This window comes from Elephantulus edwardii, unplaced genomic scaffold, assembly GCF_000299155.1.
Source record: "Elephantulus edwardii isolate Elephantulus edwardi_28Jun2011 unplaced genomic scaffold, EleEdw1.0 scaffold00135, whole genome shotgun sequence".
Lineage (NCBI taxonomy): Eukaryota > Metazoa > Chordata > Mammalia > Macroscelidea > Macroscelididae > Elephantulus > Elephantulus edwardii.
The window spans coordinates 1,048,279-1,058,288 of NW_006399885.1; positions in this window are offsets into that span (position 1 = coordinate 1,048,279).

Genomic DNA, 10,010 nt, shown 5'->3' on the forward strand with positions numbered 1-10,010 from the left:
GTATCTCATAGCTGTTTTGATTTGCATCTCTCTTAGAGCTAGGGATTTTGAACATTTCTTCATGTGCTTGTTGGCCATCTGAATGTCTTCTTTGGTGAAGCGTCTGTTCATATCAGTACAGAGCTGTTTTACATAAGGTAGCTATGAGTCGCAAGCAACTCAACAGCACATAACAACAACTTTAACAATCAAGTTGGAGTGATACTACTTTCATTCCATCTATACTGCCTACCTTGACACTGACAGAGACTTGATTGCACACCAGAGTGTGGATTGTTCGACTGTGTTTTGATCAGTATATCCTAACACCAAACATCTGGGAACTATAAGGTCAGAAAATTACATGGTGCAACACTTTACATAGTATCTATGTCTAATGACAAAATGTACAAAAATAATCCCAAAGAGACAATGATAAATATGCTTCATTGTAACACTAGCATTTTGTAATTCAGAAACTGCCTGTTTAAATCTCCTGTAACTACTCTTTCAGTTGGAGCCTGTGAATTTTGATCTTGTATTTTCACAAATAATAGAAATATTTTCCAGTGTTTGATTTCTCAAGTACTGTTTCCTTTGACTCATGAGTTTGCAGTGCTTACTTTTTTTAAATTTATAAACATTTGAGACTTTCCCACACATCTTATTGTTAATTGGTTTCTAACTTAATTTTATTTTTAATAGAGATCATACACTATAAACTTTAATATTTTGAATTTTTTCTGATTTGTTTTATTGCCCAGATGATGGTCTACTTGGATAATTGTTACTTAAACTCTTGGAAATAATGTGCATTACACAGTTGTTGAGTGTGCTGTTAGGCGCCATCAGCCACAATTCATAGCAACTCCATAAAGAACAGATCTGAATCTTCCCCTATCCGGTGCCATCCTCATGATTGTCAGGCTTGAGTCCACTGTGGTAGTTACACTTTCAGTCTATCTGGCTGAGGGCCTTCTTCTTTTCTGCTGACCTTCTCCCTTTCCCAGTATGAATGATGTCTCTCTCTAAGAAATGGTTCCTCTCAAAATACACCCAAAGTGAGACAAAGCTTCACCATCCTTCCTTCTAAGAAGCACACTGGTTCCACTTACTTCAAGATAATTTTGTTTGTTATTTTGGTCATCCTTGGTATATGCAATAATCTTCCTCAACACCACAATTCAAAGGCATCAACTCTTCCTCAGTCGTCCTTATTGATTGTTCAACTTTCGGATGCGTAGGAAGCAATTGAAAATACCATGACTTGGATCTGGCCCATGTTAGTCATTAAACTGCACCTTGTTTTCTGGAATTTTGAAGAAGTCTTTGACAGCAGATGTCCCCAGTGCAATATGTCTTTTAATTTCTTAACTGCTGCTACCATAGGTATTTATTGTGGATCCAAGTAACATAAAATTATTGACAACTTCAATCATTTCTCCATCTTCCCTGCGTTGTTTCAGAATGTGGTGGTCTAGAAATGTCAGACAAAAGTTGACAGTGTCACTGTTACTGTTATGTGCTGTTGAGTCAACTCTGACTCATAGCAATCCTGTACACAATAACTCTGAACTCTATCATGAGCCAATCTGAATGTCTCTGACACACCTACCCCCATTAGCCCAGTCACTGTGTCAATCCATCTAATACAGGATCTTCTTCTCCTGCGCTGTCCCTCCACCCTTGCAAGCATGATGTCCTTCTCCATGAGACTAGTCCCTCCTGGCTACATGCCCAAAGTATGTGAGATGGCACTTCAAATCCTTGCCTCCTGATTTCACCCTTTCTGGAACAGACTGGTTTGTTCTCTTGACAGTCGTGGTATGTTCTATTCTATTCTCCAGCACCACAACTGAAAGGTATTGATTCTTCCTCTGCCATCCTTAGTCATTGTCCAGCTATCTGATACATAGCAAGTAGTTGCAAAGACCATGGCCTGGATCAGGTGCACCTTAATCTCTAGACTGACATAGTTGCTCTTTAGCACTCTGGAGAGGTAGGTACCTGACAGCAGATTTTCCCAGTGCAATTTTTCTTTTGATTTTCTGACTGCTGGTGCCAAGAGTATTGATTGGGAAACCAAGCAATTGGAAATTGTTAACAATCTCAATCTCTTCTCCATCTGTCATGGTGCTGCCAATTGGCCAGTAGTGAGAATCTGCATTTTTTTGATGTTGAGATTCAATCCCTATTGAAGACTGTAGTCCTTGATCTTCTGCAGCAAACACTCCAGGTGCTCTTCTATTTTTGCAAGCAAAGTTGTGCCATTTGCATAGCTCAGATTGTTGATGACCCAACCTTGATGCCACATGACCTGTTTCACATATAGATTGAAGAGATATGGAGATAGGAGCATCCTTGATACACTCCTTTCCTGACTTTGAACCATGCAGTGTTTACTCTCTTTGTTCTAAGGATTCCTGGCCCAAATATAGGTTTTGCCTGAGCATAATCAAGTGCTCTGGGATTCCCATTCTTCTCAAGGTTAGCTCCAATTTGTTGAGATCCATACAGTCAAGTACTTTTGCACGGTCAATGAAACACAGACATACATTTCTCTTGTACTCTCTGCTTTCAGTCAAGATGCACCTGACATTGGCGATAATGTACCTAGTTTCATGGTCTCTTCTATATTTAGCTTGTATTTCTCGTAGTTCTATAGAGATGGGCTGTTCAATTGAAAATATGGACTATCTTCAGCAGCAGGATTTTGCTTGCATGTGATGTTAGTGATATTGTTTGATAATTTCCATACTCTGTTGGATCACCTTTTTTTGGAATGAGTATAAATATGGATCTCTTTCAGACAATTGACCAGGTAGTTGTTCTCCAGATTTCTTGGCACAACTTGTTGAGCATATCCAGGGCAGCATCTGCTTGTTGAAATATATCAGGTGTGTTGGAGATGGTGAGATTGGCACAGATAGGGCAGAGTTTAGGGCTGTTGTACACAGGGTCATTATGAGTCACAGGTGACGCGACGACACATAACAACAACAACGACATTTCATCAATTCCTGGGGCATTGTATTTTGTCAATTCCTTCCGAGCAGAATGAATTTCCCCTTTCATCACCATTGTCTCTTGGTTGTATATTTTTTTCATGAAATTGCTGTGTCACCAATTCTTTTTTATATAGTCACTGTGTGTGCTCCTTCCATCTTATTTTGACGCCTCTTTCATCATTCTATATTCTGCTCATAGCATCCTTAAGTACTGCAACTTGAGATATGAATTTGTTGATCAGTTACTCCAGCTTAAGAAATTCTCAGCAATTTGTCTTTTTTAAATTTTTTTTGTTTCCAGTTCTTTGCACGTTTCATTGTGATATTTTGTTTTGTCTTCCTGTGCTGCCCTTTGAAATTTTCTGTTCAGCTCCTGCACTTCTGAATGATTTCTTCCCTTTGCTTTGGCTTCTTGGTGCTCTAGTGTAATATTCAGAGTTTCCTTTGACATCCATTCTAAGTAGAAACCCAATTTATTATTTTGTTTCCTTTCCCTCTACCCTGAAGAATGTTCTCTAGCATTTCCTAAAGCACATATATATTTGCAGTGAGTTCTCTCAGTAATATTTATCTGAAAATGTTTTTATCCTGTCTTCATTTAAAAAGTGTATTTGTAACATGAAAGTAGCCAACATCGGGATAACTAAGCCTGACTTCCATTTGTTCCACAAGAGGAAATTGCCCCATCAACAACATCCACAACACAAAACAAATTCCCAAGAGGTCAGACATATCCCCTATGCTCTTGAATCTCTTTCTACTAACTCCAGCACCAATCCTATTGCAATTCTGGCTCTGAAATCCATTACCATAGCTACAAAGATTTCACAGAAACATACTGAGGGCTATTAGGGAAGCTAGTTTAGAGCTCGACAGCACACAACAACAACAACAACAACAATAGGCTATAATTCAGATTGAAATCAGGATACAATCCCTCAGTGCAAACAGCTTCTCAAGTGTAGTTGCAGGTCCGTTGACTGTCAGACTCATGGTTAACGTCAGTGTTACAAAGTTCCTTTAGTACTGCCAGTTATGGTGTCTTCCCTTTCCCAGTCTTCCAGTCAGCTTGGGTGAAAGCATATGACTATGACTCAGTGGGGAGGCTGTTTCAGGTCACCGCACTCTAATGTCAATCTCTGGTTCTCTGCTGAGGTTACTGTGTTTCATATGGAGATTCAGGTCTGGCTGGTGCAGGACTCTCTGACCCTGAAAGATGTGCGCTGTTTCCTCTTCCTTGTTGGTGCTGAGATTCCCAAATTTTGCCACTACACTCACTCAATTTGATGGCAAGATTATCCAATCTTCTTGGTGTAGATTGTTGTTGTTAGGCGCAACTGAGTTGTGTGTGACTCATAGCATCCCTATGAACAATAGAGCTGAACCCTGTCCTGTCCTTATCATCTCTGACACATCTGAACCCATTGCTGCAGTCACTGTGTCAATGCATTTGTTGAAGATCTTCCTCTCTTTTGCTGACCGCCCACCCTTTCAAGCATGATGTCTCCCTCCAAAGAAGGCTCTCCTAGCCACATGTTCAAAGTATGTGAGATGAAGCTTTGGCATTCTTGCTTCCAAAGAACATTTTGGTTACACTTTCTTCAAGACGTATTTCTTCTTTTGGCAGTTCATGAGATATTCAATGCTTTTCTCTAATACCACAATTTAAAGGCATCTTCTTCTGTCATCCTTATTATTATCCATATTTTAGTTGCATAACAAGTGACTAAAAAAAATCATAATCTTTTCAGTAGCCTGAATCAGGCATACCTTTGTCTTCAATCTGATGCCATTACTCTCCAGAATTTTGGAGAGGTTCCTGACAGCAGACTTGTCCAAAACAATCTGTCTCCTGATTTCCTGACTGCTGGTACCAAGGATATTAATTGTGAATCCAAGTAAGATAAAATTGTTAACAATTTCAATATTTTCTTCATCTATTCGTTCCGGCAGGCTGCTCAGAGGAGGCGTTAGGCGGGGCAGCTCAGAAGCCAGCCTCTGACACCTCCTCTGAGCGGCCTGCCTGAACGAATGGCAGGCGCGGGTTTTTGCGTCTTCGATTACCTGGGGAGATGGGAGGTGTAGTAGGAATGAAGTGCTCTGAAGACTGAATCAAACCTGAAGAGGGCTAAACATTGAGTGTAAATGATCTTTGATTAACCTTATTTCCTCTTAAAACAAGTTAGATGAACTTGAGTTTTAAAGCCTGTTGATGCACATTCTTGGCACAAATGTGTTGGAGCCTTGATTCCAAGTTCTATTTATCCCGTAATTGTTTCCCTTGCCATGCCTTACCTAGGGAGGTCTACTGATGCAGTTCACAGGGAGGACTGCTAACTCACAGGCATTGTCTCTGGCAGTTCAAATCTACTAGCAGTTGAATGGGAGAAATATGGACAATCTCCTCCCATTTTATTTACAGCCTATGAAAACCCAATGGGGGGAAAAAATCCCTAAACCAAAATAAAAGAAAACAAAACCCAATAGGGTCCAGGTATAAGTTGATTTTGGCTGAATAGCAATGAGTTTAATGCTTCATCTAGTAATACATATAGCCTTTTATCTGCCATCCATTCTGCTCTACAAAATTAACTTGAAGTGAGTATAAAGGTCTTAACCTCAGGACCTGCTTGCTCATATCAGTCATGACTAATGACTAATGGAAAGTATCCAGGGGATAAACAAGAGCACTGCTTGAGACTGGGAGAGAGATATGTTCACAGGACCAATCCTTTTAAGTGAGTGGAGGCATTTGTTTACAAAATTGTGGCTAATTGGGCTTCCTCCCCGCTCTGATGCTGGTATTTTGTGACTTACATATGATGCAAGTATTTAAATTTTTCTAAGTGAGAGCAACCAGTTGTATTTATGTAGCTTTCCAGACAGCTCTAAATGTGTGGAGACAGCCTACACCTCCACCAAATACAATCTTTGTGATTATGAGTTGGTGTTGCAGTAGAAAAATCTTCTGAGAAGGTCCTCTCCAGAGTCCTAAAAAGCAAGGATGCAAATTTAAAGATTAAAGTGCATCTGATTCAGGTCATGACATTCTCAATTACTTCCTATGCATCAGAAAGTTGGTCAATGAATAAGATTGACTGAAGAAGAATCAATGTCTTTGAATTATGGTGTTGGAGAAGATTACTGAATATCCCATAGACTACCAAAAGAACAAACAGGTATGTCTTGGAGAAAGTGCAATCAGAGGGCTCCTTGGAGACAAAGATGGTGCAACTTTGTCTTATATTCTTTGGGTATATTACCATGAAGACTAGTACTTGGAAAAAGACATCATGCTGGGAAAGGTGGAGGGTAAGAGCGAGAAAGGAAGATCCTCCAGATGACTTAACATAATGACTGTAACAAGGGCTTACGTTTTTCAGAGATTGTGAGGAAGGGGCAGAATAGGGCAAAGTTCCTATCTGTTATTCATAGGGTCATTATGAGTCATAGTTGATTCGATGACACCTAACAACAACATCAACAACAGTCCATAGGAAGTTACACTTCTAATCTAAAAATCACATCTCTCTGGCAGTTAGAATTCACCAGCAGCCACAAGGAAGAAAAAGAAGTAATCTTCACTCATGTTCTTTGTAGTCTCTAAAACTCAATGGAAGGTCAGTTATGAGTAATTTCTGACTTGACAGAGTGAGGTTTCTTTTTGTTTTGTTTTAATTGGAGAACTTTACATTTTAATCTGAGAATCCAGGGCTATCCAACAATTAGCATGTATGCCACCAAAAGTCATTGGATGGAATATAGTTGCATTATGTCTTAGGAAGATAAGGATGAAGTATTAAGTTATAACTTCCTATAGGAGATAATCATTGGTAGACAATGTAAATTCAAACAAGGACATGATGCTATTTGTTGAAATTGAGAGAAAGTGTATTGGACAATAAGATATGATCAAATAGAGGAAAAACAGGAAAAGATACAGGTATATTAGGTGTATGTCTGGTTGTTACTGTGCAAAATCTCTTGTAAGGACCCAGTCACAAAGGCTTAGTCTCCTTTACAGCTTTTCACAAAATCAGAGCGGTAGCATCTTTCTTGTTAATTCAGCTCATATTGGTGATATTGTTTTATTTTACCTTCATAATCCTGTTGAAAGGATAGCAAAGACTGCCAGCTCACCTCTCATATCTGTCCATTCAGTCATCCAGAATAACGGGAATAAGCTGCTGATGACCTTGTCTTCCTATATTTGATTCTGTTAGATTTAAATTATAACACTTCTTTCACTGCAATCAATACTTTCTCAGGTCTTGTAGGCCAATTTCAGTCATATGTTTTGCCTTTATTTATATGCAAATCATATATTATCAAGTATGTCTTCTCAATTTGATTTTAAAATTCATAGAAATCCTCAAAACACAAGTATTATTGTGGCATTAGAATAAAGTTGTTCCCCCCACCCCCCTAATTATCTTGTTCCCTTCTGGTCTGCAGCTACCTTAACTGCAGAGACATTGTCTTACAAGTCAGCAACAGCTGTGAGACTAAGATAAGAGAAAGAGTACTTCCCACTTGGAGCAGCAAGATTTGAGGAGAGCAAGACCTAAGGGAGACTAGAGCAAGACCCTGTTGAGAGTGAGGCGCTGGTGGCAAGACCTTGGTGATGGTAGTGGAGAGACTGTGGTATTTCTTTGTAGAAACAGTGGCAAGGTGTAACCAGAAAAACCCTGAGATGAAAGCCACAGTTAAAGGTTTTGCTGTTCATTCCAGATAATTAAGGAGAAGTTGACTTAGAACTGCTCTGAGACAAACCTTGCTGGATGATTTGGATTTGACTGCTGAATTGAAACCAAAGCCTGGAATAATTGAGGAATTGTGCCTTGGAACTTGGGCTAAAACTTGTATTGGGTGATATTCTTTGCCTCCCTTGCTCTCGCTCCAACTTATTTCCATAATAAATCCCATTTTCAATTCCACAACTTTAAGTGTGTGTGTAAACAACAAATAAACGAACCTCTTGCTGCTGCTGTGGCTCTGGAGGCACCATGGGGGTGGGCTACAGGCATTTTATCTGCTTTCTGCTCTGTGGTGGTGAAGGGCTATGCTATTCTTATTCCCTCTGGCCCTTTTAGAAAGATGCTCATGACCCTTTTCCCTTATGTCTCAATTTTCTCCTCTTCTCTTGGGAGTTATGACTCACATTCCACAGTTGAGGTGCCTGAACTTCACAGGTTAAATGGTATAACTAAGATTCACAGCTGGTAAGTGGTAGAGTTAGAACTTGAATTCTCTTCTCTTGGCCTTAGAACCAGGACCCTATACATCATGTAAAGGATTTGTAATCTGGAATTCATGGTTTGCAAGAAAAGGCACAAGAATGAATTTCTATTTTATTAACTACATGCAATTTTGGGTCAATGAGCTCAAGGACAACTTTCCCCACTGGGGAAAGGTCCCATAATTTTAATAAGGTTTTCTGACAGATTCAGGCTCTTCTAGATGAAGCAATGTCCAATATTATGTTTCACTTCTATTTGAAGCAGGTAGCACTGTTGATCATTGGATGGTTATTGTTCACTACAGGCTTTATCTTTTGATGATTTTTTTAAATTCGAAGTAATAGATTAAAAAGAAGAAGAAGAAATAGATGCGCTGTTTGTAAAGCTGACTTTCTTTATGATTCCTACAATGGACATTGCAGTCTGAGAATATTGTTTCTAACCTCAGCCTCTGTGAATTCTTCTTCATTAACAAGCATCCTACTCTTCTGGGTAGAGTTATCCACCCACTGTGAAGTCACTCTGGCCTGTCGTTTCTAGACTGCTCAAGTTTGAAGATGGTCTTGAAATTCGACAGCACAACTGTAATTTCATCATACATGTCAGACAGTGTCAATGAATTGATTACCCCAGATGGGGTGAAAACATGATGTGGGCAGCCCAGTGTGGAAGAGGAATCAGTTCAGAGAAAGGTTGAAGGTGGTTTGATGGAGTGACAGAGTCAAGTTAAGCATTTCTGACTCAGATTGGCAGTGGCTATCTTGGATAAAGTGAGGTGAAATGGCATCTGAGTATAAGAATTCACTTGGCTTTTTTCAGGTCCTCAGGGTTAGAATTAACACAGCTCTGTTTACATCTTCAGAGCTTTTACGTACTCTGTCACATGAGTAAGTATAGGCCAATCTGAGCAAAACAACATGAACAAAAAAAAAAAGCAAAAAGGAGTGAAAGTCTGAGTTTGTGTTTATTGGATGTCAAAGTTTTTAAAAATTATTTTTATTAATTATTCATTTATATCATGTTCTGTATGTGTACTTTGTATTTTATACAATATTTCATATACTTTATATTTATATGATAAATCACTATTGCTCTACACCTATTTATCATCCCTTCTTTTCAAGTCCCCATTGAACCTTTCCCACTACTTCACACTTCCCATCCCATAACCTCTGCTATTCTAGTAGGTTTCCCCTTTTCCCTTTTTCTGCCCCACTTTTGAACATTTATATATATCTTACTCAGTTATCTTCATGTTTTTACTATAGTGGCCTTATGCAATATTTGTCCTTGTGTGACTGAGCTATTTCACTCAGCATAACACTTTCTAGTCTCTCCCAAGTTAATGGACTTGGAGATATTAGAAAAATTAAGTAGATGTAAGATCAAAGCTACTAAATCTAAGTGAGGCCTGGTGCCCAACAGATTCTCAGATGCTAGTTTTCTTTTCTTCTCTCTTCCTGTCTATAAGATAGAAGATTTATTTGCTTATTAACAAAGAATACTTACAAAATTAGTTATTGCCCTTTTTAGAGGGGTCTTAAAAATAAATAAGAGTTCCAGTCTCTCCACAACCTCGCCAGCATTTGTTGCTTGCTGTTCTGTTAAATTTTGCTAGTCTTACTGGAGTGAGATGATATCTCATAGTTGTCTTGATTTGCATCTCTCTCAGGGCTAGGGATTTTGAACATTTCTTCATGTGCTTGTTGGCCATCTGAATGTCTTCCTTGGTGAAGTGTCTGTTCATATCCTGTGCCCATTTTTCAGTTGGATTATTCTCCTT